General features: G+C 46.8%; 17 non-coding genes and 1 pseudogene across 17 annotated transcripts; all 18 read right to left on the bottom strand.

Annotated features, from left to right (window-relative positions):
- Nucleotides 1-97: 97 nt before the first annotated feature.
- Nucleotides 98-288, bottom strand: LOC142264499 (U2 spliceosomal RNA). Its single transcript, XR_012730988.1, has one exon. It is a non-coding gene; the product is annotated as a U2 spliceosomal RNA (small nuclear RNA).
- A 1,117-nt stretch (nt 289-1,405) lies between these two features.
- On the bottom strand, nt 1,406-1,596 carry LOC142264498 (U2 spliceosomal RNA). The gene has a single exon (XR_012730987.1). It is a non-coding gene; the product is annotated as a U2 spliceosomal RNA (small nuclear RNA).
- A 1,117-nt stretch (nt 1,597-2,713) lies between these two features.
- Nucleotides 2,714-2,904, bottom strand: LOC142264497 (U2 spliceosomal RNA). Its single transcript, XR_012730986.1, has one exon. It is a non-coding gene; the product is annotated as a U2 spliceosomal RNA (small nuclear RNA).
- A 1,117-nt stretch (nt 2,905-4,021) lies between these two features.
- On the bottom strand, nt 4,022-4,212 carry LOC142264496 (U2 spliceosomal RNA). The gene has a single exon (XR_012730985.1). It is a non-coding gene; the product is annotated as a U2 spliceosomal RNA (small nuclear RNA).
- Nucleotides 4,213-5,329: 1,117 nt separating this feature from the next.
- Nucleotides 5,330-5,520, bottom strand: LOC142264495 (U2 spliceosomal RNA). Its single transcript, XR_012730984.1, has one exon. It is a non-coding gene; the product is annotated as a U2 spliceosomal RNA (small nuclear RNA).
- A 1,117-nt stretch (nt 5,521-6,637) lies between these two features.
- Nucleotides 6,638-6,828, bottom strand: LOC142264494 (U2 spliceosomal RNA). Its single transcript, XR_012730983.1, has one exon. It is a non-coding gene; the product is annotated as a U2 spliceosomal RNA (small nuclear RNA).
- A 1,117-nt stretch (nt 6,829-7,945) lies between these two features.
- Nucleotides 7,946-8,136, bottom strand: LOC142264492 (U2 spliceosomal RNA). The gene has a single exon (XR_012730982.1). It is a non-coding gene; the product is annotated as a U2 spliceosomal RNA (small nuclear RNA).
- A 1,117-nt stretch (nt 8,137-9,253) lies between these two features.
- Nucleotides 9,254-9,457, bottom strand: LOC142264569 (U2 spliceosomal RNA; annotated as a pseudogene).
- A 1,293-nt stretch (nt 9,458-10,750) lies between these two features.
- LOC142264491 (U2 spliceosomal RNA) lies at nt 10,751-10,941 on the bottom strand. The gene has a single exon (XR_012730981.1). It is a non-coding gene; the product is annotated as a U2 spliceosomal RNA (small nuclear RNA).
- Nucleotides 10,942-12,058: 1,117 nt separating this feature from the next.
- LOC142264490 (U2 spliceosomal RNA) lies at nt 12,059-12,249 on the bottom strand. Its single transcript, XR_012730980.1, has one exon. It is a non-coding gene; the product is annotated as a U2 spliceosomal RNA (small nuclear RNA).
- Nucleotides 12,250-13,366: 1,117 nt separating this feature from the next.
- LOC142264489 (U2 spliceosomal RNA) lies at nt 13,367-13,557 on the bottom strand. Its single transcript, XR_012730979.1, has one exon. It is a non-coding gene; the product is annotated as a U2 spliceosomal RNA (small nuclear RNA).
- Nucleotides 13,558-14,674: 1,117 nt separating this feature from the next.
- Nucleotides 14,675-14,865, bottom strand: LOC142264487 (U2 spliceosomal RNA). The gene has a single exon (XR_012730977.1). It is a non-coding gene; the product is annotated as a U2 spliceosomal RNA (small nuclear RNA).
- A 1,117-nt stretch (nt 14,866-15,982) lies between these two features.
- Nucleotides 15,983-16,173, bottom strand: LOC142264486 (U2 spliceosomal RNA). The gene has a single exon (XR_012730976.1). It is a non-coding gene; the product is annotated as a U2 spliceosomal RNA (small nuclear RNA).
- A 1,117-nt stretch (nt 16,174-17,290) lies between these two features.
- Nucleotides 17,291-17,481, bottom strand: LOC142264546 (U2 spliceosomal RNA). The gene has a single exon (XR_012731031.1). It is a non-coding gene; the product is annotated as a U2 spliceosomal RNA (small nuclear RNA).
- A 1,117-nt stretch (nt 17,482-18,598) lies between these two features.
- LOC142264485 (U2 spliceosomal RNA) lies at nt 18,599-18,789 on the bottom strand. Its single transcript, XR_012730975.1, has one exon. It is a non-coding gene; the product is annotated as a U2 spliceosomal RNA (small nuclear RNA).
- A 1,117-nt stretch (nt 18,790-19,906) lies between these two features.
- On the bottom strand, nt 19,907-20,097 carry LOC142264553 (U2 spliceosomal RNA). The gene has a single exon (XR_012731037.1). It is a non-coding gene; the product is annotated as a U2 spliceosomal RNA (small nuclear RNA).
- A 1,117-nt stretch (nt 20,098-21,214) lies between these two features.
- Nucleotides 21,215-21,405, bottom strand: LOC142264484 (U2 spliceosomal RNA). The gene has a single exon (XR_012730974.1). It is a non-coding gene; the product is annotated as a U2 spliceosomal RNA (small nuclear RNA).
- A 1,117-nt stretch (nt 21,406-22,522) lies between these two features.
- On the bottom strand, nt 22,523-22,713 carry LOC142264483 (U2 spliceosomal RNA). Its single transcript, XR_012730973.1, has one exon. It is a non-coding gene; the product is annotated as a U2 spliceosomal RNA (small nuclear RNA).
- Nucleotides 22,714-23,340: the final 627 nt, after the last annotated feature.

Raw genomic sequence — 23,340 nt, 5'->3', positions numbered from 1 at the left:
AAGTAAAAAGTGTGTTAGATAAAAATTCATTTCAATTCGCTAATCGGGCTAATATGAATCAGGTGAATCGAGTTCTGCTTTTGGAAACTGGGTTAAGAAGGGGTGCACCGTTCCTGGAGGTACTGCAATACCAGGTCAATGCGTGGAGTGGACAGAGCAAGCTCTTTTTCCATCTCCCTGTTCTAAAAATCCATTTAATATATGGTCCCCAGATAGGGGACGTATCAGATATTAAACTGATAAGAACAGATACTACACTTGATCTTAGCCAAAAGGCCGAGAAGCGATAACCAGAATTGGTTTGGGCCTCGAGTGGCACCCTGGCCTATGCCGGACACATCTTAGGGAGAGAGAGCGAGAGGGAGACAAACCCACGCCTACACAAGACATTTTGTCACCCAAGCCAACCCTTGAAAAGGCTGCTTTGCAGAGCAAAAACAAGAAGAATGGTGCGTTTTGCAGCCGCCGCCCACTGCAATGAATCTGAATAACTCCTCCTTTAGGGCGCAAGCAACTCCCCTCCCCCTTGCAGTCTTTCCAATTCACGATACAAAAAGACGGACAGGACAGGTTGCCTGACTTTCCGTCACTGCCACCCTTTGCCATCCTTACCCGTAGAAAGCCCTTTCATCATCCCCAAACCCTAATCTTTTCCCTTTCCTTCCCAGCCCCCAAACCCTGCCCTCTGTACCTTTCTCACCACCCGCTTCCCTTCTCCTGTCATCCCCCTACCACCCGGGAAAAAAAGAGATTGCCCCCTCCTTCCACTAGCCCACCCTCCCACCCAAAGAACAACTTCTTCTGCGCAGCTTGTTTTCTAGGCAGCAGCGCTATTGTGATGTCATCGGGGGGCATTGTGACAAGCCGCCAGTGTTCCGTCTCTTCATGTTGTGCACTGTTCAAACCGAAAATACATCAACAGGCAGGCTACAGAAAAGCTTACTAACAAAGGTTAGAGAGGGGCTTTCTCAGAGGGCTTTTTACAGTTTGTCTATTCCCAATTAGCCGGTTTAGTATACTTAATGAAAGTACTAATTCTTTCATAGGCCGCCCATTCTTAGTATTTGACGTTCAGGTAACAACAGGTAACTTTATTTGGAGTGGAAGCAGAGAGATAACACCAGATGCCAATTGTAGATCCTCTCACACCTGTGGTCACTGCAGCATCTGACTCCACTTTGTCCAAAAGGGATCTATTCCATTCAATTACACATGATCTAGATTAGACTGACAACAAGATACTGCACGGGACATAGCAGAGTTGGTGAAGTTGAGTGGTGATGAGTTTGCTATTTGGATGAATAAAGCAAGTAAAAAGTGTGTTAGATAAAAATTCATTTCAATTCGCTAATCGGGCTAATATGAATCAGGTGAATCGAGTTCTGCTTTTGGAAACTGGGTTAAGAAGGGGTGCACCGTTCCTGGAGGTACTGCAATACCAGGTCAATGCGTGGAGTGGACAGAGCAAGCTCTTTTTCCATCTCCCTGTTCTAAAAATCCATTTAATATATGGTCCCCAGATAGGGGACGTATCAGATATTAAACTGATAAGAACAGATACTACACTTGATCTTAGCCAAAAGGCCGAGAAGCGATAACCAGAATTGGTTTGGGCCTCGAGTGGCACCCTGGCCTATGCCGGACACATCTTAGGGAGAGAGAGCGAGAGGGAGACAAACCCACGCCTACACAAGACATTTTGTCACCCAAGCCAACCCTTGAAAAGGCTGCTTTGCAGAGCAAAAACAAGAAGAATGGTGCGTTTTGCAGCCGCCGCCCACTGCAATGAATCTGAATAACTCCTCCTTTAGGGCGCAAGCAACTCCCCTCCCCCTTGCAGTCTTTCCAATTCACGATACAAAAAGACGGACAGGACAGGTTGCCTGACTTTCCGTCACTGCCACCCTTTGCCATCCTTACCCGTAGAAAGCCCTTTCATCATCCCCAAACCCTAATCTTTTCCCTTTCCTTCCCAGCCCCCAAACCCTGCCCTCTGTACCTTTCTCACCACCCGCTTCCCTTCTCCTGTCATCCCCCTACCACCCGGGAAAAAAAGAGATTGCCCCCTCCTTCCACTAGCCCACCCTCCCACCCAAAGAACAACTTCTTCTGCGCAGCTTGTTTTCTAGGCAGCAGCGCTATTGTGATGTCATCGGGGGGCATTGTGACAAGCCGCCAGTGTTCCGTCTCTTCATGTTGTGCACTGTTCAAACCGAAAATACATCAACAGGCAGGCTACAGAAAAGCTTACTAACAAAGGTTAGAGAGGGGCTTTCTCAGAGGGCTTTTTACAGTTTGTCTATTCCCAATTAGCCGGTTTAGTATACTTAATGAAAGTACTAATTCTTTCATAGGCCGCCCATTCTTAGTATTTGACGTTCAGGTAACAACAGGTAACTTTATTTGGAGTGGAAGCAGAGAGATAACACCAGATGCCAATTGTAGATCCTCTCACACCTGTGGTCACTGCAGCATCTGACTCCACTTTGTCCAAAAGGGATCTATTCCATTCAATTACACATGATCTAGATTAGACTGACAACAAGATACTGCACGGGACATAGCAGAGTTGGTGAAGTTGAGTGGTGATGAGTTTGCTATTTGGATGAATAAAGCAAGTAAAAAGTGTGTTAGATAAAAATTCATTTCAATTCGCTAATCGGGCTAATATGAATCAGGTGAATCGAGTTCTGCTTTTGGAAACTGGGTTAAGAAGGGGTGCACCGTTCCTGGAGGTACTGCAATACCAGGTCAATGCGTGGAGTGGACAGAGCAAGCTCTTTTTCCATCTCCCTGTTCTAAAAATCCATTTAATATATGGTCCCCAGATAGGGGACGTATCAGATATTAAACTGATAAGAACAGATACTACACTTGATCTTAGCCAAAAGGCCGAGAAGCGATAACCAGAATTGGTTTGGGCCTCGAGTGGCACCCTGGCCTATGCCGGACACATCTTAGGGAGAGAGAGCGAGAGGGAGACAAACCCACGCCTACACAAGACATTTTGTCACCCAAGCCAACCCTTGAAAAGGCTGCTTTGCAGAGCAAAAACAAGAAGAATGGTGCGTTTTGCAGCCGCCGCCCACTGCAATGAATCTGAATAACTCCTCCTTTAGGGCGCAAGCAACTCCCCTCCCCCTTGCAGTCTTTCCAATTCACGATACAAAAAGACGGACAGGACAGGTTGCCTGACTTTCCGTCACTGCCACCCTTTGCCATCCTTACCCGTAGAAAGCCCTTTCATCATCCCCAAACCCTAATCTTTTCCCTTTCCTTCCCAGCCCCCAAACCCTGCCCTCTGTACCTTTCTCACCACCCGCTTCCCTTCTCCTGTCATCCCCCTACCACCCGGGAAAAAAAGAGATTGCCCCCTCCTTCCACTAGCCCACCCTCCCACCCAAAGAACAACTTCTTCTGCGCAGCTTGTTTTCTAGGCAGCAGCGCTATTGTGATGTCATCGGGGGGCATTGTGACAAGCCGCCAGTGTTCCGTCTCTTCATGTTGTGCACTGTTCAAACCGAAAATACATCAACAGGCAGGCTACAGAAAAGCTTACTAACAAAGGTTAGAGAGGGGCTTTCTCAGAGGGCTTTTTACAGTTTGTCTATTCCCAATTAGCCGGTTTAGTATACTTAATGAAAGTACTAATTCTTTCATAGGCCGCCCATTCTTAGTATTTGACGTTCAGGTAACAACAGGTAACTTTATTTGGAGTGGAAGCAGAGAGATAACACCAGATGCCAATTGTAGATCCTCTCACACCTGTGGTCACTGCAGCATCTGACTCCACTTTGTCCAAAAGGGATCTATTCCATTCAATTACACATGATCTAGATTAGACTGACAACAAGATACTGCACGGGACATAGCAGAGTTGGTGAAGTTGAGTGGTGATGAGTTTGCTATTTGGATGAATAAAGCAAGTAAAAAGTGTGTTAGATAAAAATTCATTTCAATTCGCTAATCGGGCTAATATGAATCAGGTGAATCGAGTTCTGCTTTTGGAAACTGGGTTAAGAAGGGGTGCACCGTTCCTGGAGGTACTGCAATACCAGGTCAATGCGTGGAGTGGACAGAGCAAGCTCTTTTTCCATCTCCCTGTTCTAAAAATCCATTTAATATATGGTCCCCAGATAGGGGACGTATCAGATATTAAACTGATAAGAACAGATACTACACTTGATCTTAGCCAAAAGGCCGAGAAGCGATAACCAGAATTGGTTTGGGCCTCGAGTGGCACCCTGGCCTATGCCGGACACATCTTAGGGAGAGAGAGCGAGAGGGAGACAAACCCACGCCTACACAAGACATTTTGTCACCCAAGCCAACCCTTGAAAAGGCTGCTTTGCAGAGCAAAAACAAGAAGAATGGTGCGTTTTGCAGCCGCCGCCCACTGCAATGAATCTGAATAACTCCTCCTTTAGGGCGCAAGCAACTCCCCTCCCCCTTGCAGTCTTTCCAATGCACGATACAAAAAGACGGACAGGACAGGTTGCCTGACTTTCCGTCACTGCCACCCTTTGCCATCCTTACCCGTAGAAAGCCCTTTCATCATCCCCAAACCCTAATCTTTTCCCTTTCCTTCCCAGCCCCCAAACCCTGCCCTCTGTACCTTTCTCACCACCCGCTTCCCTTCTCCTGTCATCCCCCTACCACCCGGGAAAAAAAGAGATTGCCCCCTCCTTCCACTAGCCCACCCTCCCACCCAAAGAACAACTTCTTCTGCGCAGCTTGTTTTCTAGGCAGCAGCGCTATTGTGATGTCATCGGGGGGCATTGTGACAAGCCGCCAGTGTTCCGTCTCTTCATGTTGTGCACTGTTCAAACCGAAAATACATCAACAGGCAGGCTACAGAAAAGCTTACTAACAAAGGTTAGAGAGGGGCTTTCTCAGAGGGCTTTTTACAGTTTGTCTATTCCCAATTAGCCGGTTTAGTATACTTAATGAAAGTACTAATTCTTTCATAGGCCGCCCATTCTTAGTATTTGACGTTCAGGTAACAACAGGTAACTTTATTTGGAGTGGAAGCAGAGAGATAACACCAGATGCCAATTGTAGATCCTCTCACACCTGTGGTCACTGCAGCATCTGACTCCACTTTGTCCAAAAGGGATCTATTCCATTCAATTACACATGATCTAGATTAGACTGACAACAAGATACTGCACGGGACATAGCAGAGTTGGTGAAGTTGAGTGGTGATGAGTTTGCTATTTGGATGAATAAAGCAAGTAAAAAGTGTGTTAGATAAAAATTCATTTCAATTCGCTAATCGGGCTAATATGAATCAGGTGAATCGAGTTCTGCTTTTGGAAACTGGGTTAAGAAGGGGTGCACCGTTCCTGGAGGTACTGCAATACCAGGTCAATGCGTGGAGTGGACAGAGCAAGCTCTTTTTCCATCTCCCTGTTCTAAAAATCCATTTAATATATGGTCCCCAGATAGGGGACGTATCAGATATTAAACTGATAAGAACAGATACTACACTTGATCTTAGCCAAAAGGCCGAGAAGCGATAACCAGAATTGGTTTGGGCCTCGAGTGGCACCCTGGCCTATGCCGGACACATCTTAGGGAGAGAGAGCGAGAGGGAGACAAACCCACGCCTACACAAGACATTTTGTCACCCAAGCCAACCCTTGAAAAGGCTGCTTTGCAGAGCAAAAACAAGAAGAATGGTGCGTTTTGCAGCCGCCGCCCACTGCAATGAATCTGAATAACTCCTCCTTTAGGGCGCAAGCAACTCCCCTCCCCCTTGCAGTCTTTCCAATTCACGATACAAAAAGACGGACAGGACAGGTTGCCTGACTTTCCGTCACTGCCACCCTTTGCCATCCTTACCCGTAGAAAGCCCTTTCATCATCCCCAAACCCTAATCTTTTCCCTTTCCTTCCCAGCCCCCAAACCCTGCCCTCTGTACCTTTCTCACCACCCGCTTCCCTTCTCCTGTCATCCCCCTACCACCCGGGAAAAAAAGAGATTGCCCCCTCCTTCCACTAGCCCACCCTCCCACCCAAAGAACAACTTCTTCTGCGCAGCTTGTTTTCTAGGCAGCAGCGCTATTGTGATGTCATCGGGGGGCATTGTGACAAGCCGCCAGTGTTCCGTCTCTTCATGTTGTGCACTGTTCAAACCGAAAATACATCAACAGGCAGGCTACAGAAAAGCTTACTAACAAAGGTTAGAGAGGGGCTTTCTCAGAGGGCTTTTTACAGTTTGTCTATTCCCAATTAGCCGGTTTAGTATACTTAATGAAAGTACTAATTCTTGCATAGGCCGCCCATTCTTAGTATTTGACGTTCAGGTAACAACAGGTAACTTTATTTGGAGTGGAAGCAGAGAGATAACACCAGATGCCAATTGTAGATCCTCTCACACCTGTGGTCACTGCAGCATCTGACTCCACTTTGTCCAAAAGGGATCTATTCCATTCAATTACACATGATCTAGATTAGACTGACAACAAGATACTGCACGGGACATAGCAGAGTTGGTGAAGTTGAGTGGTGATGAGTTTGCTATTTGGATGAATAAAGCAAGTAAAAAGTGTGTTAGATAAAAATTCATTTCAATTCGCTAATCGGGCTAATATGAATCAGGTGAATCGAGTTCTGCTTTTGGAAACTGGGTTAAGAAGGGGTGCACCGTTCCTGGAGGTACTGCAATACCAGGTCAATGCGTGGAGTGGACAGAGCAAGCTCTTTTTCCATCTCCCTGTTCTAAAAATCCATTTAATATATGGTCCCCAGATAGGGGACGTATCAGATATTAAACTGATAAGAACAGATACTACACTTGATCTTAGCCAAAAGGCCGAGAAGCGATAACCAGAATTGGTTTGGGCCTCGAGTGGCACCCTGGCCTATGCCGGACACATCTTAGGGAGAGAGAGCGAGAGGGAGACAAACCCACGCCTACACAAGACATTTTGTCACCCAAGCCAACCCTTGAAAAGGCTGCTTTGCAGAGCAAAAACAAGAAGAATGGTGCGTTTTGCAGCCGCCGCCCACTGCAATGAATCTGAATAACTCCTCCTTTAGGGCGCAAGCAACTCCCCTCCCCCTTGCAGTCTTTCCAATTCACGATACAAAAAGACGGACAGGACAGGTTGCCTGACTTTCCGTCACTGCCACCCTTTGCCATCCTTACCCATAGAAAGCCCTTTCATCATCCCCAAACCCTAATCTTTTCCCTTTCCTTCCCAGCCCCCAAACCCTGCCCTCTGTACCTTTCTCACCACCCGCTTCCCTTCTCCTGTCATCCCCCTACCACCCGGGAAAAAAAGAGATTGCCCCCTCCTTCCACTAGCCCACCCTCCCACCCAAAGAACAACTTCTTCTGCGCAGCTTGTTTTCTAGGCAGCAGCGCTATTGTGATGTCATCGGGGGGCATTGTGACAAGCCGCCAGTGTTCCGTCTCTTCATGTTGTGCACTGTTCAAACCGAAAATACATCAACAGGCAGGCTACAGAAAAGCTTACTAACAAAGGTTAGAGAGGGGCTTTCTCAGAGGGCTTTTTACAGTTTGTCTATTCCCAATTAGCCGGTTTAGTATACTTAATGAAAGTACTAATTCTTTCATAGGCCGCCCATTCTTAGTATTTGACGTTCAGGTAACAACAGGTAACTTTATTTGGAGTGGAAGCAGAGAGATAACACCAGATGCCAATTGTAGATCCTCTCACACCTGTGGTCACTGCAGCATCTGACTCCACTTTGTCCAAAAGGGATCTATTCCATTCAATTACACATGATCTAGATTAGACTGACAACAAGATACTGCACGGGACATAGCAGAGTTGGTGAAGTTGAGTGGTGATGAGTTTGCTATTTGGATGAATAAAGCAAGTAAAAAGTGTGTTAGATAAAAATTCATTTCAATTCGCTAATCGGGCTAATATGAATCAGGTGAATCGAGTTCTGCTTTTGGAAACTGGGTTAAGAAGGGGTGCACCGTTCCTGGAGGTACTGCAATACCAGGTCAATGCGTGGAGTGGACAGAGCAAGCTCTTTTTCCATCTCCCTGTTCTAAAAATCCATTTAATATATGGTCCCCAGATAGGGGACGTATCAGATATTAAACTGATAAGAACAGATACTACACTTGATCTTAGCCAAAAGGCCGAGAAGCGATAACCAGAATTGGTTTGGGCCTCGAGTGGCACCCTGGCCTATGCCGGACACATCTTAGGGAGAGAGAGCGAGAGGGAGACAAACCCACGCCTACACAAGACATTTTGTCACCCAAGCCAACCCTTGAAAAGGCTGCTTTGCAGAGCAAAAACAAGAAGAATGGTGCGTTTTGCAGCCGCCGCCCACTGCAATGAATCTGAATAACTCCTCCTTTAGGGCGCAAGCAACTCCCCTCCCCCTTGCAGTCTTTCCAATTCACGATACAAAAAGACGGACAGGACAGGTTGCCTGACTTTCCGTCACTGCCACCCTTTGCCATCCTTACCCGTAGAAAGCCCTTTCATCATCCCCAAACCCTAATCTTTTCCCTTTCCTTCCCAGCCCCCAAACCCTGCCCTCTGTACCTTTCTCACCACCCGCTTCCCTTCTCCTGTCATCCCCCTACCACCCGGGAAAAAAAGAGATTGCCCCCTCCTTCCACTAGCCCACCCTCCCACCCAAAGAACAACTTCTTCTGCGCAGCTTGTTTTCTAGGCAGCAGCGCTATTGTGATGTCATCGGGGGGCATTGTGACAAGCCGCCAGTGTTCCGTCTCTTCATGTTGTGCACTGTTCAAACCGAAAATACATCAACAGGCAGGCTACAGAAAAGCTTACTAACAAAGGTTAGAGAGGGGCTTTCTCAGAGGGCTTTTTACAGTTTGTCTATTCCCAATTAGCCGGTTTAGTATACTTAATGAAAGTACTAATTCTTTCATAGGCCGCCCATTCTTAGTATTTGACGTTCAGGTAACAACAGGTAACTTTATTTGGAGTGGAAGCAGAGAGATAACACCAGATGCCAATTGTAGATCCTCTCACACCTGTGGTCACTGCAGCATCTGACTCCACTTTGTCCAAAAGGGATCTATTCCATTCAATTACACATGATCTAGATTAGACTGACAACAAGATACTGCACGGGACATAGCAGAGTTGGTGAAGTTGAGTGGTGATGAGTTTGCTATTTGGATGAATAAAGCAAGTAAAAAGTGTGTTAGATAAAAATTCATTTCAATTCGCTAATCGGGCTAATATGAATCAGGTGAATCGAGTTCTGCTTTTGGAAACTGGGTTAAGAAGGGGTGCACCGTTCCTGGAGGTACTGCAATACCAGGTCAATGCGTGGAGTGGACAGAGCAAGCTCTTTTTCCATCTCCCTGTTCTAAAAATCCATTTAATATATGGTCCCCAGATAGGGGACGTATCAGATATTAAACTGATAAGAACAGATTTTTTTTTTTTTTTTTTTTTTTTTTTTTGAAGGATGAGTTTGAAAATAATAAAGTGACCGCCTCTCGTTGCCCAGGTAACTGTCCGTCACAAGAGGGCTATGACATCCTGCGATGCACACTCCCCCAAGGCCAGCAGTTGTGCAATACCCTGGCACCTTTCAGCAACAACCAAGGTAGTACCCTCCCAAACTACACTTGATCTTAGCCAAAAGGCCGAGAAGCGATAACCAGAATTGGTTTGGGCCTCGAGTGGCACCCTGGCCTATGCCGGACACATCTTAGGGAGAGAGAGCGAGAGGGAGACAAACCCACGCCTACACAAGACATTTTGTCACCCAAGCCAACCCTTGAAAAGGCTGCTTTGCAGAGCAAAAACAAGAAGAATGGTGCGTTTTGCAGCCGCCGCCCACTGCAATGAATCTGAATAACTCCTCCTTTAGGGCGCAAGCAACTCCCCTCCCCCTTGCAGTCTTTCCAATTCACGATACAAAAAGACGGACAGGACAGGTTGCCTGACTTTCCGTCACTGCCACCCTTTGCCATCCTTACCCGTAGAAAGCCCTTTCATCATCCCCAAACCCTAATCTTTTCCCTTTCCTTCCCAGCCCCCAAACCCTGCCCTCTGTACCTTTCTCACCACCCGCTTCCCTTCTCCTGTCATCCCCCTACCACCCGGGAAAAAAAGAGATTGCCCCCTCCTTCCACTAGCCCACCCTCCCACCCAAAGAACAACTTCTTCTGCGCAGCTTGTTTTCTAGGCAGCAGCGCTATTGTGATGTCATCGGGGGGCATTGTGACAAGCCGCCAGTGTTCCGTCTCTTCATGTTGTGCACTGTTCAAACCGAAAATACATCAACAGGCAGGCTACAGAAAAGCTTACTAACAAAGGTTAGAGAGGGGCTTTCTCAGAGGGCTTTTTACAGTTTGTCTATTCCCAATTAGCCGGTTTAGTATACTTAATGAAAGTACTAATTCTTTCATAGGCCGCCCATTCTTAGTATTTGACGTTCAGGTAACAACAGGTAACTTTATTTGGAGTGGAAGCAGAGAGATAACACCAGATGCCAATTGTAGATCCTCTCACACCTGTGGTCACTGCAGCATCTGACTCCACTTTGTCCAAAAGGGATCTATTCCATTCAATTACACATGATCTAGATTAGACTGACAACAAGATACTGCACGGGACATAGCAGAGTTGGTGAAGTTGAGTGGTGATGAGTTTGCTATTTGGATGAATAAAGCAAGTAAAAAGTGTGTTAGATAAAAATTCATTTCAATTCGCTAATCGGGCTAATATGAATCAGGTGAATCGAGTTCTGCTTTTGGAAACTGGGTTAAGAAGGGGTGCACCGTTCCTGGAGGTACTGCAATACCAGGTCAATGCGTGGAGTGGACAGAGCAAGCTCTTTTTCCATCTCCCTGTTCTAAAAATCCATTTAATATATGGTCCCCAGATAGGGGACGTATCAGATATTAAACTGATAAGAACAGATACTACACTTGATCTTAGCCAAAAGGCCGAGAAGCGATAACCAGAATTGGTTTGGGCCTCGAGTGGCACCCTGGCCTATGCCGGACACATCTTAGGGAGAGAGAGCGAGAGGGAGACAAACCCACGCCTACACAAGACATTTTGTCACCCAAGCCAACCCTTGAAAAGGCTGCTTTGCAGAGCAAAAACAAGAAGAATGGTGCGTTTTGCAGCCGCCGCCCACTGCAATGAATCTGAATAACTCCTCCTTTAGGGCGCAAGCAACTCCCCTCCCCCTTGCAGTCTTTCCAATTCACGATACAAAAAGACGGACAGGACAGGTTGCCTGACTTTCCGTCACTGCCACCCTTTGCCATCCTTACCCGTAGAAAGCCCTTTCATCATCCCCAAACCCTAATCTTTTCCCTTTCCTTCCCAGCCCCCAAACCCTGCCCTCTGTACCTTTCTCACCACCCGCTTCCCTTCTCCTGTCATCCCCCTACCACCCGGGAAAAAAAGAGATTGCCCCCTCCTTCCACTAGCCCACCCTCCCACCCAAAGAACAACTTCTTCTGCGCAGCTTGTTTTCTAGGCAGCAGCGCTATTGTGATGTCATCGGGGGGCATTGTGACAAGCCGCCAGTGTTCCGTCTCTTCATGTTGTGCACTGTTCAAACCGAAAATACATCAACAGGCAGGCTACAGAAAAGCTTACTAACAAAGGTTAGAGAGGGGCTTTCTCAGAGGGCTTTTTACAGTTTGTCTATTCCCAATTAGCCGGTTTAGTATACTTAATGAAAGTACTAATTCTTTCATAGGCCGCCCATTCTTAGTATTTGACGTTCAGGTAACAACAGGTAACTTTATTTGGAGTGGAAGCAGAGAGATAGCACCAGATGCCAATTGTAGATCCTCTCACACCTGTGGTCACTGCAGCATCTGACTCCACTTTGTCCAAAAGGGATCTATTCCATTCAATTACACATGATCTAGATTAGACTGACAACAAGATACTGCACGGGACATAGCAGAGTTGGTGAAGTTGAGTGGTGATGAGTTTGCTATTTGGATGAATAAAGCAAGTAAAAAGTGTGTTAGATAAAAATTCATTTCAATTCGCTAATCGGGCTAATATGAATCAGGTGAATCGAGTTCTGCTTTTGGAAACTGGGTTAAGAAGGGGTGCACCGTTCCTGGAGGTACTGCAATACCAGGTCAATGCGTGGAGTGGACAGAGCAAGCTCTTTTTCCATCTCCCTGTTCTAAAAATCCATTTAATATATGGTCCCCAGATAGGGGACGTATCAGATATTAAACTGATAAGAACAGATACTACACTTGATCTTAGCCAAAAGGCCGAGAAGCGATAACCAGAATTGGTTTGGGCCTCGAGTGGCACCCTGGCCTATGCCGGACACATCTTAGGGAGAGAGAGCGAGAGGGAGACAAACCCACGCCTACACAAGACATTTTGTCACACAAGCCAACCCTTGAAAAGGCTGCTTTGCAGAGCAAAAACAAGAAGAATGGTGCGTTTTGCAGCCGCCGCCCACTGCAATGAATCTGAATAACTCCTCCTTTAGGGCGCAAGCAACTCCCCTCCCCCTTGCAGTCTTTCCAATTCACGATACAAAAAGACGGACAGGACAGGTTGCCTGACTTTCCGTCACTGCCACCCTTTGCCATCCTTACCCGTAGAAAGCCCTTTCATCATCCCCAAACCCTAATCTTTTCCCTTTCCTTCCCAGCCCCCAAACCCTGCCCTCTGTACCTTTCTCACCACCCGCTTCCCTTCTCCTGTCATCCCCCTACCACCCGGGAAAAAAAGAGATTGCCCCCTCCTTCCACTAGCCCACCCTCCCACCCAAAGAACAACTTCTTCTGCGCAGCTTGTTTTCTAGGCAGCAGCGCTATTGTGATGTCATCGGGGGGCATTGTGACAAGCCGCCAGTGTTCCGTCTCTTCATGTTGTGCACTGTTCAAACCGAAAATACATCAACAGGCAGGCTACAGAAAAGCTTACTAACAAAGGTTAGAGAGGGGCTTTCTCAGAGGGCTTTTTACAGTTTGTCTATTCCCAATTAGCCGGTTTAGTATACTTAATGAAAGTACTAATTCTTTCATAGGCCGCCCATTCTTAGTATTTGACGTTCAGGTAACAACAGGTAACTTTATTTGGAGTGGAAGCAGAGAGATAACACCAGATGCCAATTGTAGATCCTCTCACACCTGTGGTCACTGCAGCATCTGACTCCACTTTGTCCAAAAGGGATCTATTCCATTCAATTACACATGATCTAGATTAGACTGACAACAAGATACTGCACGGGACATAGCAGAGTTGGTGAAGTTGAGTGGTGATGAGTTTGCTATTTGGATGAATAAAGCAAGTAAAAAGTGTGTTAGATAAAAATTCATTTCAATTCGCTAATCGGGCTAATATGAATCAGGTGAATCGAGTTCTGCTTTTGGAAACTGGGTTAAGAAGGGGTGCACCGTTCCTGGAGGTACTGCAATACCAGGTCAATGCGTGGAGTGGACAGAGCAAGCTCTTTTTCCATCTCCCTGTTCTAAAAATCCATTTAATATATGGTCCCCAGATAGGGGACGTATCAGATATTAAACTGATAAGAACAGATACTACACTTGATCTTAGCCAAAAGGCCGAGAAGCGATAACCAGAATTGGTTTGGGCCTCGAGTGGCACCCTGGCCTATGCCGGACACATCTTAGGGAGAGAGAGCGAGAGGGAGACAAACCCACGCCTACACAAGACATTTTGTCACCCAAGCCAACCCTTGAAAAGGCTGCTTTGCAGAGCAAAAACAAGAAGAATGGTGCGTTTTGCAGCCGCCGCCCACTGCAATGAATCTGAATAACTCCTCCTTTAGGGCGCAAGCAACTCCCCTCCCCCTTGCAGTCTTTCCAATTCACGATACAAAAAGACGGACAGGACAGGTTGCCTGACTTTCCGTCACTGCCACCCTTTGCCATCCTTACCCGTAGAAAGCCCTTTCATCATCCCCAAACCCTAATCTTTTCCCTTTCCTTCCCAGCCCCCAAACCCTGCCCTCTGTACCTTTCTCACCACCCGCTTCCCTTCTCCTGTCATCCCCCTACCACCTGGGAAAAAAAGAGATTGCCCCCTCCTTCCACTAGCCCACCCTCCCACCCAAAGAACAACTTCTTCTGCGCAGCTTGTTTTCTAGGCAGCAGCGCTATTGTGATGTCATCGGGGGGCATTGTGACAAGCCGCCAGTGTTCCGTCTCTTCATGTTGTGCACTGTTCAAACCGAAAATACATCAACAGGCAGGCTACAGAAAAGCTTACTAACAAAGGTTAGAGAGGGGCTTTCTCAGAGGGCTTTTTACAGTTTGTCTATTCCCAATTAGCCGGTTTAGTATACTTAATGAAAGTACTAATTCTTTCATAGGCCGCCCATTCTTAGTATTTGACGTTCAGGTAACAACAGGTAACTTTATTTGGAGTGGAAGCAGAGAGATAACACCAGATGCCAATTGTAGATCCTCTCACACCTGTGGTCACTGCAGCATCTGACTCCACTTTGTCCAAAAGGGATCTATTCCATTCAATTACACATGATCTAGATTAGACTGACAACAAGATACTGCACGGGACATAGCAGAGTTGGTGAAGTTGAGTGGTGATGAGTTTGCTATTTGGATGAATAAAGCAAGTAAAAAGTGTGTTAGATAAAAATTCATTTCAATTCGCTAATCGGGCTAATATGAATCAGGTGAATCGAGTTCTGCTTTTGGAAACTGGGTTAAGAAGGGGTGCACCGTTCCTGGAGGTACTGCAATACCAGGTCAATGCGTGGAGTGGACAGAGCAAGCTCTTTTTCCATCTCCCTGTTCTAAAAATCCATTTAATATATGGTCCCCAGATAGGGGACGTATCAGATATTAAACTGATAAGAACAGATACTACACTTGATCTTAGCCAAAAGGCCGAGAAGCGATAACCAGAATTGGTTTGGGCCTCGAGTGGCACCCTGGCCTATGCCGGACACATCTTAGGGAGAGAGAGCGAGAGGGAGACAAACCCACGCCTACACAAGACATTTTGTCACCCAAGCCAACCCTTGAAAAGGCTGCTTTGCAGAGCAAAAACAAGAAGAATGGTGCGTTTTGCAGCCGCCGCCCACTGCAATGAATCTGAATAACTCCTCCTTTAGGGCGCAAGCAACTCCCCTCCCCCTTGCAGTCTTTCCAATTCACGATACAAAAAGACGGACAGGACAGGTTGCCTGACTTTCCGTCACTGCCACCCTTTGCCATCCTTACCCGTAGAAAGCCCTTTCATCATCCCCAAACCCTAATCTTTTCCCTTTCCTTCCCAGCCCCCAAACCCTGCCCTCTGTACCTTTCTCACCACCCGCTTCCCTTCTCCTGTCATCCCCCTACCACCCGGGAAAAAAAGAGATTGCCCCCTCCTTCCACTAGCCCACCCTCCCACCCAAAGAACAACTTCTTCTGCGCAGCTTGTTTTCTAGGCAGCAGCGCTATTGTGATGTCATCGGGGGGCATTGTGACAAGCCGCCAGTGTTCCGTCTCTTCATGTTGTGCACTGTTCAAACCGAAAATACATCAACAGGCAGGCTACAGAAAAGCTTACTAACAAAGGTTAGAGAGGGGCTTTCTCAGAGGGCTTTTTACAGTTTGTCTATTCCCAATTAGCCGGTTTAGTATACTTAATGAAAGTACTAATTCTTTCATAGGCCGCCCATTCTTAGTATTTGACGTTCAGGTAACAACAGGTAACTTTATTTGGAGTGGAAGCAGAGAGATAACACCAGATGCCAATTGTAGATCCTCTCACACCTGTGGTCACTGCAGCATCTGACTCCACTTTGTCCAAAAGGGATCTATTCCATTCAATTACACATGATCTAGATTAGACTGACAACAAGATACTGCACGGGACATAGCAGAGTTGGTGAAGTTGAGTGGTGATGAGTTTGCTATTTGGATGAATAAAGCAAGTAAAAAGTGTGTTAGATAAAAATTCATTTCAATTCGCTAATCGGGCTAATATGAATCAGGTGAATCGAGTTCTGCTTTTGGAAACTGGGTTAAGAAGGGGTGCACCGTTCCTGGAGGTACTGCAATACCAGGTCAATGCGTGGAGTGGACAGAGCAAGCTCTTTTTCCATCTCCCTGTTCTAAAAATCCATTTAATATATGGTCCCCAGATAGGGGACGTATCAGATATTAAACTGATAAGAACAGATACTACACTTGATCTTAGCCAAAAGGCCGAGAAGCGATAACCAGAATTGGTTTGGGCCTCGAGTGGCACCCTGGCCTATGCCGGACACATCTTAGGGAGAGAGAGCGAGAGGGAGACAAACCCACGCCTACACAAGACATTTTGTCACCCAAGCCAACCCTTGAAAAGGCTGCTTTGCAGAGCAAAAACAAGAAGAATGGTGCGTTTTGCAGCCGCCGCCCACTGCAATGAATCTGAATAACTCCTCCTTTAGGGCGCAAGCAACTCCCCTCCCCCTTGCAGTCTTTCCAATTCACGATACAAAAAGACGGACAGGACAGGTTGCCTGACTTTCCGTCACTGCCACCCTTTGCCATCCTTACCCGTAGAAAGCCCTTTCATCATCCCCAAACCCTAATCTTTTCCCTTTCCTTCCCAGCCCCCAAACCCTGCCCTCTGTACCTTTCTCACCACCCGCTTCCCTTCTCCTGTCATCCCCCTACCACCCGGGAAAAAAAGAGATTGCCCCCTCCTTCCACTAGCCCACCCTCCCACCCAAAGAACAACTTCTTCTGCGCAGCTTGTTTTCTAGGCAGCAGCGCTATTGTGATGTCATCGGGGGGCATTGTGACAAGCCGCCAGTGTTCCGTCTCTTCATGTTGTGCACTGTTCAAACCGAAAATACATCAACAGGCAGGCTACAGAAAAGCTTACTAACAAAGGTTAGAGAGGGGCTTTCTCAGAGGGCTTTTTACAGTTTGTCTATTCCCAATTAGCCGGTTTAGTATACTTAATGAAAGTACTAATTCTTTCATAGGCCGCCCATTCTTAGTATTTGACGTTCAGGTAACAACAGGTAACTTTATTTGGAGTGGAAGCAGAGAGATAACACCAGATGCCAATTGTAGATCCTCTCACACCTGTGGTCACTGCAGCATCTGACTCCACTTTGTCCAAAAGGGATCTATTCCATTCAATTACACATAATCTAGATTAGACTGACAACAAGATACTGCACGGGACATAGCAGAGTTGGTGAAGTTGAGTGGTGATGAGTTTGCTATTTGGATGAATAAAGCAAGTAAAAAGTGTGTTAGATAAAAATTCATTTCAATTCGCTAATCGGGCTAATATGAATCAGGTGAATCGAGTTCTGCTTTTGGAAACTGGGTTAAGAAGGGGTGCACCGTTCCTGGAGGTACTGCAATACCAGGTCAATGCGTGGAGTGGACAGAGCAAGCTCTTTTTCCATCTCCCTGTTCTAAAAATGCATTTAATATATGGTCCCCAGATAGGGGACGTATCAGATATTAAACTGATAAGAACAGATACTACACTTGATCTTAGCCAAAAGGCCGAGAAGCGATAACCAGAATTGGTTTGGGCCTCGAGTGGCACCCTGGCCTATGCCGGACACATCTTAGGGAGAGAGAGCGAGAGGGAGACAAACCCACGCCTACACAAGACATTTTGTCACCCAAGCCAACCCTTGAAAAGGCTGCTTTGCAGAGCAAAAACAAGAAGAATGGTGCGTTTTGCAGCCGCCGCCCACTGCAATGAATCTGAATAACTCCTCCTTTAGGGCGCAAGCAACTCCCCTCCCCCTTGCAGTCTTTCCAATTCACGATACAAAAAGACGGACAGGACAGGTTGCCTGACTTTCCGTCACTGCCACCCTTTGCCATCCTTACCCGTAGAAAGCCCTTTCATCATCCCCAAACCCTAATCTTTTCCCTTTCCTTCCCAGCCCCCAAACCCTGCCCTCTGTACCTTTCTCACCACCCGCTTCCCTTCTCCTGTCATCCCCCTACCACCCGGGAAAAAAAGAGATTGCCCCCTCCTTCCACTAGCCCACCCTCCCACCCAAAGAACAACTTCTTCTGCGCAGCTTGTTTTCTAGGCAGCAGCGCTATTGTGATGTCATCGGGGGGCATTGTGACAAGCCGCCAGTGTTCCGTCTCTTCATGTTGTGCACTGTTCAAACCGAAAATACATCAACAGGCAGGCTACAGAAAAGCTTACTAACAAAGGTTAGAGAGGGGCTTTCTCAGAGGGCTTTTTACAGTTTGTCTATTCCCAATTAGCCGGTTTAGTATACTTAATGAAAGTACTAATTCTTTCATAGGCCGCCCATTCTTAGTATTTGACGTTCAGGTAACAACAGGTAACTTTATTTGGAGTGGAAGCAGAGAGATAACACCAGATGCCAATTGTAGATCCTCTCACACCTGTGGTCACTGCAGCATCTGACTCCACTTTGTCCAAAAGGGATCTATTCCATTCAATTACACATGATCTAGATTAGACTGACAACAAGATACTGCACGGGACATAGCAGAGTTGGTGAAGTTGAGTGGTGATGAGTTTGCTATTTGGATGAATAAAGCAAGTAAAAAGTGTGTTAGATAAAAATTCATTTCAATTCGCTAATCGGGCTAATATGAATCAGGTGAATCGAGTTCTGCTTTTGGAAACTGGGTTAAGAAGGGGTGCACCGTTCCTGGAGGTACTGCAATACCAGGTCAATGCGTGGAGTGGACAGAGCAAGCTCTTTTTCCATCTCCCTGTTCTAAAAATCCATTTAATATATGGTCCCCAGATAGGGGACGTATCAGATATTAAACTGATAAGAACAGATACTACACTTGATCTTAGCCAAAAGGCCGAGAAGCGATAACCAGAATTGGTTTGGGCCTCGAGTGGCACCCTGGCCTATGCCGGACACATCTTAGGGAGAGAGAGCGAGAGGGAGACAAACCCACGCCTACACAAGACATTTTGTCACCCAAGCCAACCCTTGAAAAGGCTGCTTTGCAGAGCAAAAACAAGAAGAATGGTGCGTTTTGCAGCCGCCGCCCACTGCAATGAATCTGAATAACTCCTCCTTTAGGGCGCAAGCAACTCCCCTCCCCCTTGCAGTCTTTCCAATTCACGATACAAAAAGACGGACAGGACAGGTTGCCTGACTTTCCGTCACTGCCACCCTTTGCCATCCTTACCCGTAGAAAGCCCTTTCATCATCCCCAAACCCTAATCTTTTCCCTTTCCTTCCCAGCCCCCAAACCCTGCCCTCTGTACCTTTCTCACCACCCGCTTCCCTTCTCCTGTCATCCCCCTACCACCCGGGAAAAAAAGAGATTGCCCCCTCCTTCCACTAGCCCACCCTCCCACCCAAAGAACAACTTCTTCTGCGCAGCTTGTTTTCTAGGCAGCAGCGCTATTGTGATGTCATCGGGGGGCATTGTGACAAGCCGCCAGTGTTCCGTCTCTTCATGTTGTGCACTGTTCAAACCGAAAATACATCAACAGGCAGGCTACAGAAAAGCTTACTAACAAAGGTTAGAGAGGGGCTTTCTCAGAGGGCTTTTTACAGTTTGTCTATTCCCAATTAGCCGGTTTAGTATACTTAATGAAAGTACTAATTCTTTCATAGGCCGCCCATTCTTAGTATTTGACGTTCAGGTAACAACAGGTAACTTTATTTGGAGTGGAAGCAGAGAGATAACACCAGATGCCAATTGTAGATCCTCTCACACCTGTGGTCACTGCAGCATCTGACTCCACTTTGTCCAAAAGGGATCTATTCCATTCAATTACACATGATCTAGATTAGACTGACAACAAGATACTGCACGGGACATAGCAGAGTTGGTGAAGTTGAGTGGTGATGAGTTTGCTATTTGGATGAATAAAGCAAGTAAAAAGTGTGTTAGATAAAAATTCATTTCAATTCGCTAATCGGGCTAATATGAATCAGGTGAATCGAGTTCTGCTTTTGGAAACTGGGTTAAGAAGGGGTGCACCGTTCTTGGAGGTACTGCAATACCAGGTCAATGCGTGGAGTGGACAGAGCAAGCTCTTTTTCCATCTCCCTGTTCTAAAAATCCATTTAATATATGGTCCCCAGATAGGGGACGTATCAGATATTAAACTGATAAGAACAGATACTACACTTGATCTTAGCCAAAAGGCCGAGAAGCGATAACCAGAATTGGTTTGGGCCTCGAGTGGCACCCTGGCCTATGCCGGACACATCTTAGGGAGAGAGAGCGAGAGGGAGACAAACCCACGCCTACACAAGACATTTTGTCACCCAAGCCAACCCTTGAAAAGGCTGCTTTGCAGAGCAAAAACAAGAAGAATGGTGCGTTTTGCAGCCGCCGCCCACTGCAATGAATCTGAATAACTCCTCCTTTAGGGCGCAAGCAACTCCCCTCCCCCTTGCAGTCTTTCCAATTCACGATACAAAAAGACGGACAGGACAGGTTGCCTGACTTTCCGTCACTGCCACCCTTTGCCATCCTTACCCGTAGAAAGCCCTTTCATCATCCCCAAACCCTAATCTTTTCCCTTTCCTTCCCAGCCCCCAAACCCTGCCCTCTGTACCTTTCTCACCACCCGCTTCCCTTCTCCTGTCATCCCCCTACCACCCGGGAAAAAAAGAGATTGCCCCCTCCTTCCACTAGCCCACCCTCCCACCCAAAGAACAACTTCTTCTGCGCAGCTTGTTTTCTAGGCAGCAGCGCTATTGTGATGTCATCGGGGGGCATTGTGACAAGCCGCCAGTGTTCCGTCTCTTCATGTTGTGCACTGTTCAAACCGAAAATACATCAACAGGCAGGCTACAGAAAAGCTTACTAACAAAGGTTAGAGAGGGGCTTTCTCAGAGGGCTTTTTACAGTTTGTCTATTCCCAATTAGCCGGTTTAGTATACTTAATGAAAGTACTAATTCTTTCATAGGCCGCCCATTCTTAGTATTTGACGTTCAGGTAACAACAGGTAACTTTATTTGGAGTGGAAGCAGAGAGATAACACCAGATGCCAATTGTAGATCCTCTCACACCTGTGGTCACTGCAGCATCTGACTCCACTTTGTCCAAAAGGGATCTATTCCATTCAATTACACATGATCTAGATTAGACTGACAACAAGATACTGCACGGGACATAGCAGAGTTGGTGAAGTTGAGTGGTGATGAGTTTGCTATTTGGATGAATAAAGCAAGTAAAAAGTGTGTTAGATAAAAATTCATTTCAATTCGCTAATCGGGCTAATATGAATCAGGTGAATCGAGTTCTGCTTTTGGAAACTGGGTTAAGAAGGGGTGCACCGTTCCTGGAGGTACTGCAATACCAGGTCAATGCGTGGAGTGGACAGAGCAAGCTCTTTTTCCATCTCCCTGTTCTAAAAATCCATTTAATATATGGTCCCCAGATAGGGGACGTATCAGATATTAAACTGATAAGAACAGATACTACACTTGATCTTAGCCAAAAGGCCGAGAAGCGATAACCAGAATTGGTTTGGGCCTCGAGTGGCACCCTGGCCTATGCCGGACACATCTTAGGGAGAGAGAGCGAGAGGGAGACAAACCCACGCCTACACAAGACATTTTGTCACCCAAGCCAACCCTTGAAAAGGCTGCTTTGCAGAGCAAAAACAAGAAGAATGGTGCGTTTTGCAGCCGCCGCCCACTGCAATGAATCTGAATAACTCCTCCTTTAGGGCGCAAGCAACTCCCCTCCCCCTTGCAGTCTTTCCAATTCACGATACAAAAAGACGGACAGGACAGGTTGCCTGACTTTCCGTCACTGCCACCCTTTGCCATCCTTACCCGTAGAAAGCCCTTTCATCATCCCCAAACCCTAATCTTTTCCCTTTCCTTCCCAGCCCCCAAACCCTGCCCTCTGTACCTTTCTCACCACCCGCTTCCCTTCTCCTGTCATCCCCCTACCACCCGGGAAAAAAAGAGATTGCCCCCTCCTTCCACTAGCCCACCCTCCCACCCAAAGAACAACTTCTTCTGCGCAGCTTGTTTTCTAGGCAGCAGCGCTATTGTGATGTCATCGGGGGGCATTGTGACAAGCCGCCAGTGTTCCGTCTCTTCATGTTGTGCACTGTTCAAACCGAAAATACATCAACAGGCAGGCTACAGAAAAGCTTACTAACAAAGGTTAGAGAGGGGCTTTCTCAGAGGGCTTTTTACAGTTTGTCTATTCCCAATTAGCCGGTTTAGTATACTTAATGAAAGTACTAATTCTTTCATAGGCCGCCCATTCTTAGTATTTGACGTTCAGGTAACAACAGGTAACTTTATTTGGAGTGGAAGCAGAGAGATAACACCAGATGCCAATTGTAGATCCTCTCACACCTGTGGTCACTGCAGCATCTGACTCCACTTTGTCCAAAAGGGATCTATTCCATTCAATTACACATGATCTAGATTAGACTGACAACAAGATACTGCACGGGACATAGCAGAGTTGGTGAAGTTGAGTGGTGATGAGTTTGCTATTTGGATGAATAAAGCAAGTAAAAAGTGTGTTAGATAAAAATTCATTTCAATTCGCTAATCGGGCTAATATGAATCAGGTGAATCGAGTTCTGCTTTTGGAAACTGGGTTAAGAAGGGGTGCACCGTTCCTGGAGGTACTGCAATACCAGGTCAATGCGTGGAGTGGACAGAGCAAGCTCTTTTTCCATCTCCCTGTTCTAAAAATCCATTTAATATATGGTCCCCAGATAGGGGACGTATCAGATATTAAACTGATAAGAACAGATACTACACTTGATCTTAGCCAAAAGGCCGAGAAGCGATAACCAGAATTGGTTTGGGCCTCGAGTGGCACCCTGGCCTATGCCGGACACATCTTAGGGAGAGAGAGCGAGAGGGAGACAAACCCACGCCTACACAAGACATTTTGTCACCCAAGCCAACCCTTGAAAAGGCTGCTTTGCAGAGCAAAAACAAGAAGAATGGTGCGTTTTGCAGCCGCCGCCCACTGCAATGAATCTGAATAACTCCTCCTTTAGGGCGCAAGCAACTCCCCTCCCCCTTGCAGTCTTTCCAATTCACGATACAAAAAGACGGACAGGACAGGTTGCCTGACTTTCCGTCACTGCCACCCTTTGCCATCCTTACCCGTAGAAAGCCCTTTCATCATCCCCAAACCCTAATCTTTTCCCTTTCCTTCCCAGCCCCCAAACCCTGCCCTCTGTACCTTTCTCACCACCCGCTTCCCTTCTCCTGTCATCCCCCTACCACCCGGGAAAAAAAGAGATTGCCCCCTCCTTCCACTAGCCCACCCTCCCACCCAAAGAACAACTTCTTCTGCGCAGCTTGTTTTCTAGGCAGCAGCGCTATTGTGATGTCATCGGGGGGCATTGTGACAAGCCGCCAGTGTTCCGTCTCTTCATGTTGTGCACTGTTCAAACCGAAAATACA

This window comes from Anomaloglossus baeobatrachus, unplaced genomic scaffold (assembly GCF_048569485.1).
Source record: "Anomaloglossus baeobatrachus isolate aAnoBae1 unplaced genomic scaffold, aAnoBae1.hap1 Scaffold_2668, whole genome shotgun sequence".
In the NCBI taxonomy this organism is placed as follows: domain Eukaryota; kingdom Metazoa; phylum Chordata; class Amphibia; order Anura; family Aromobatidae; genus Anomaloglossus; species Anomaloglossus baeobatrachus.
This window is presented reverse-complemented; position numbering and strand designations above follow the sequence as displayed.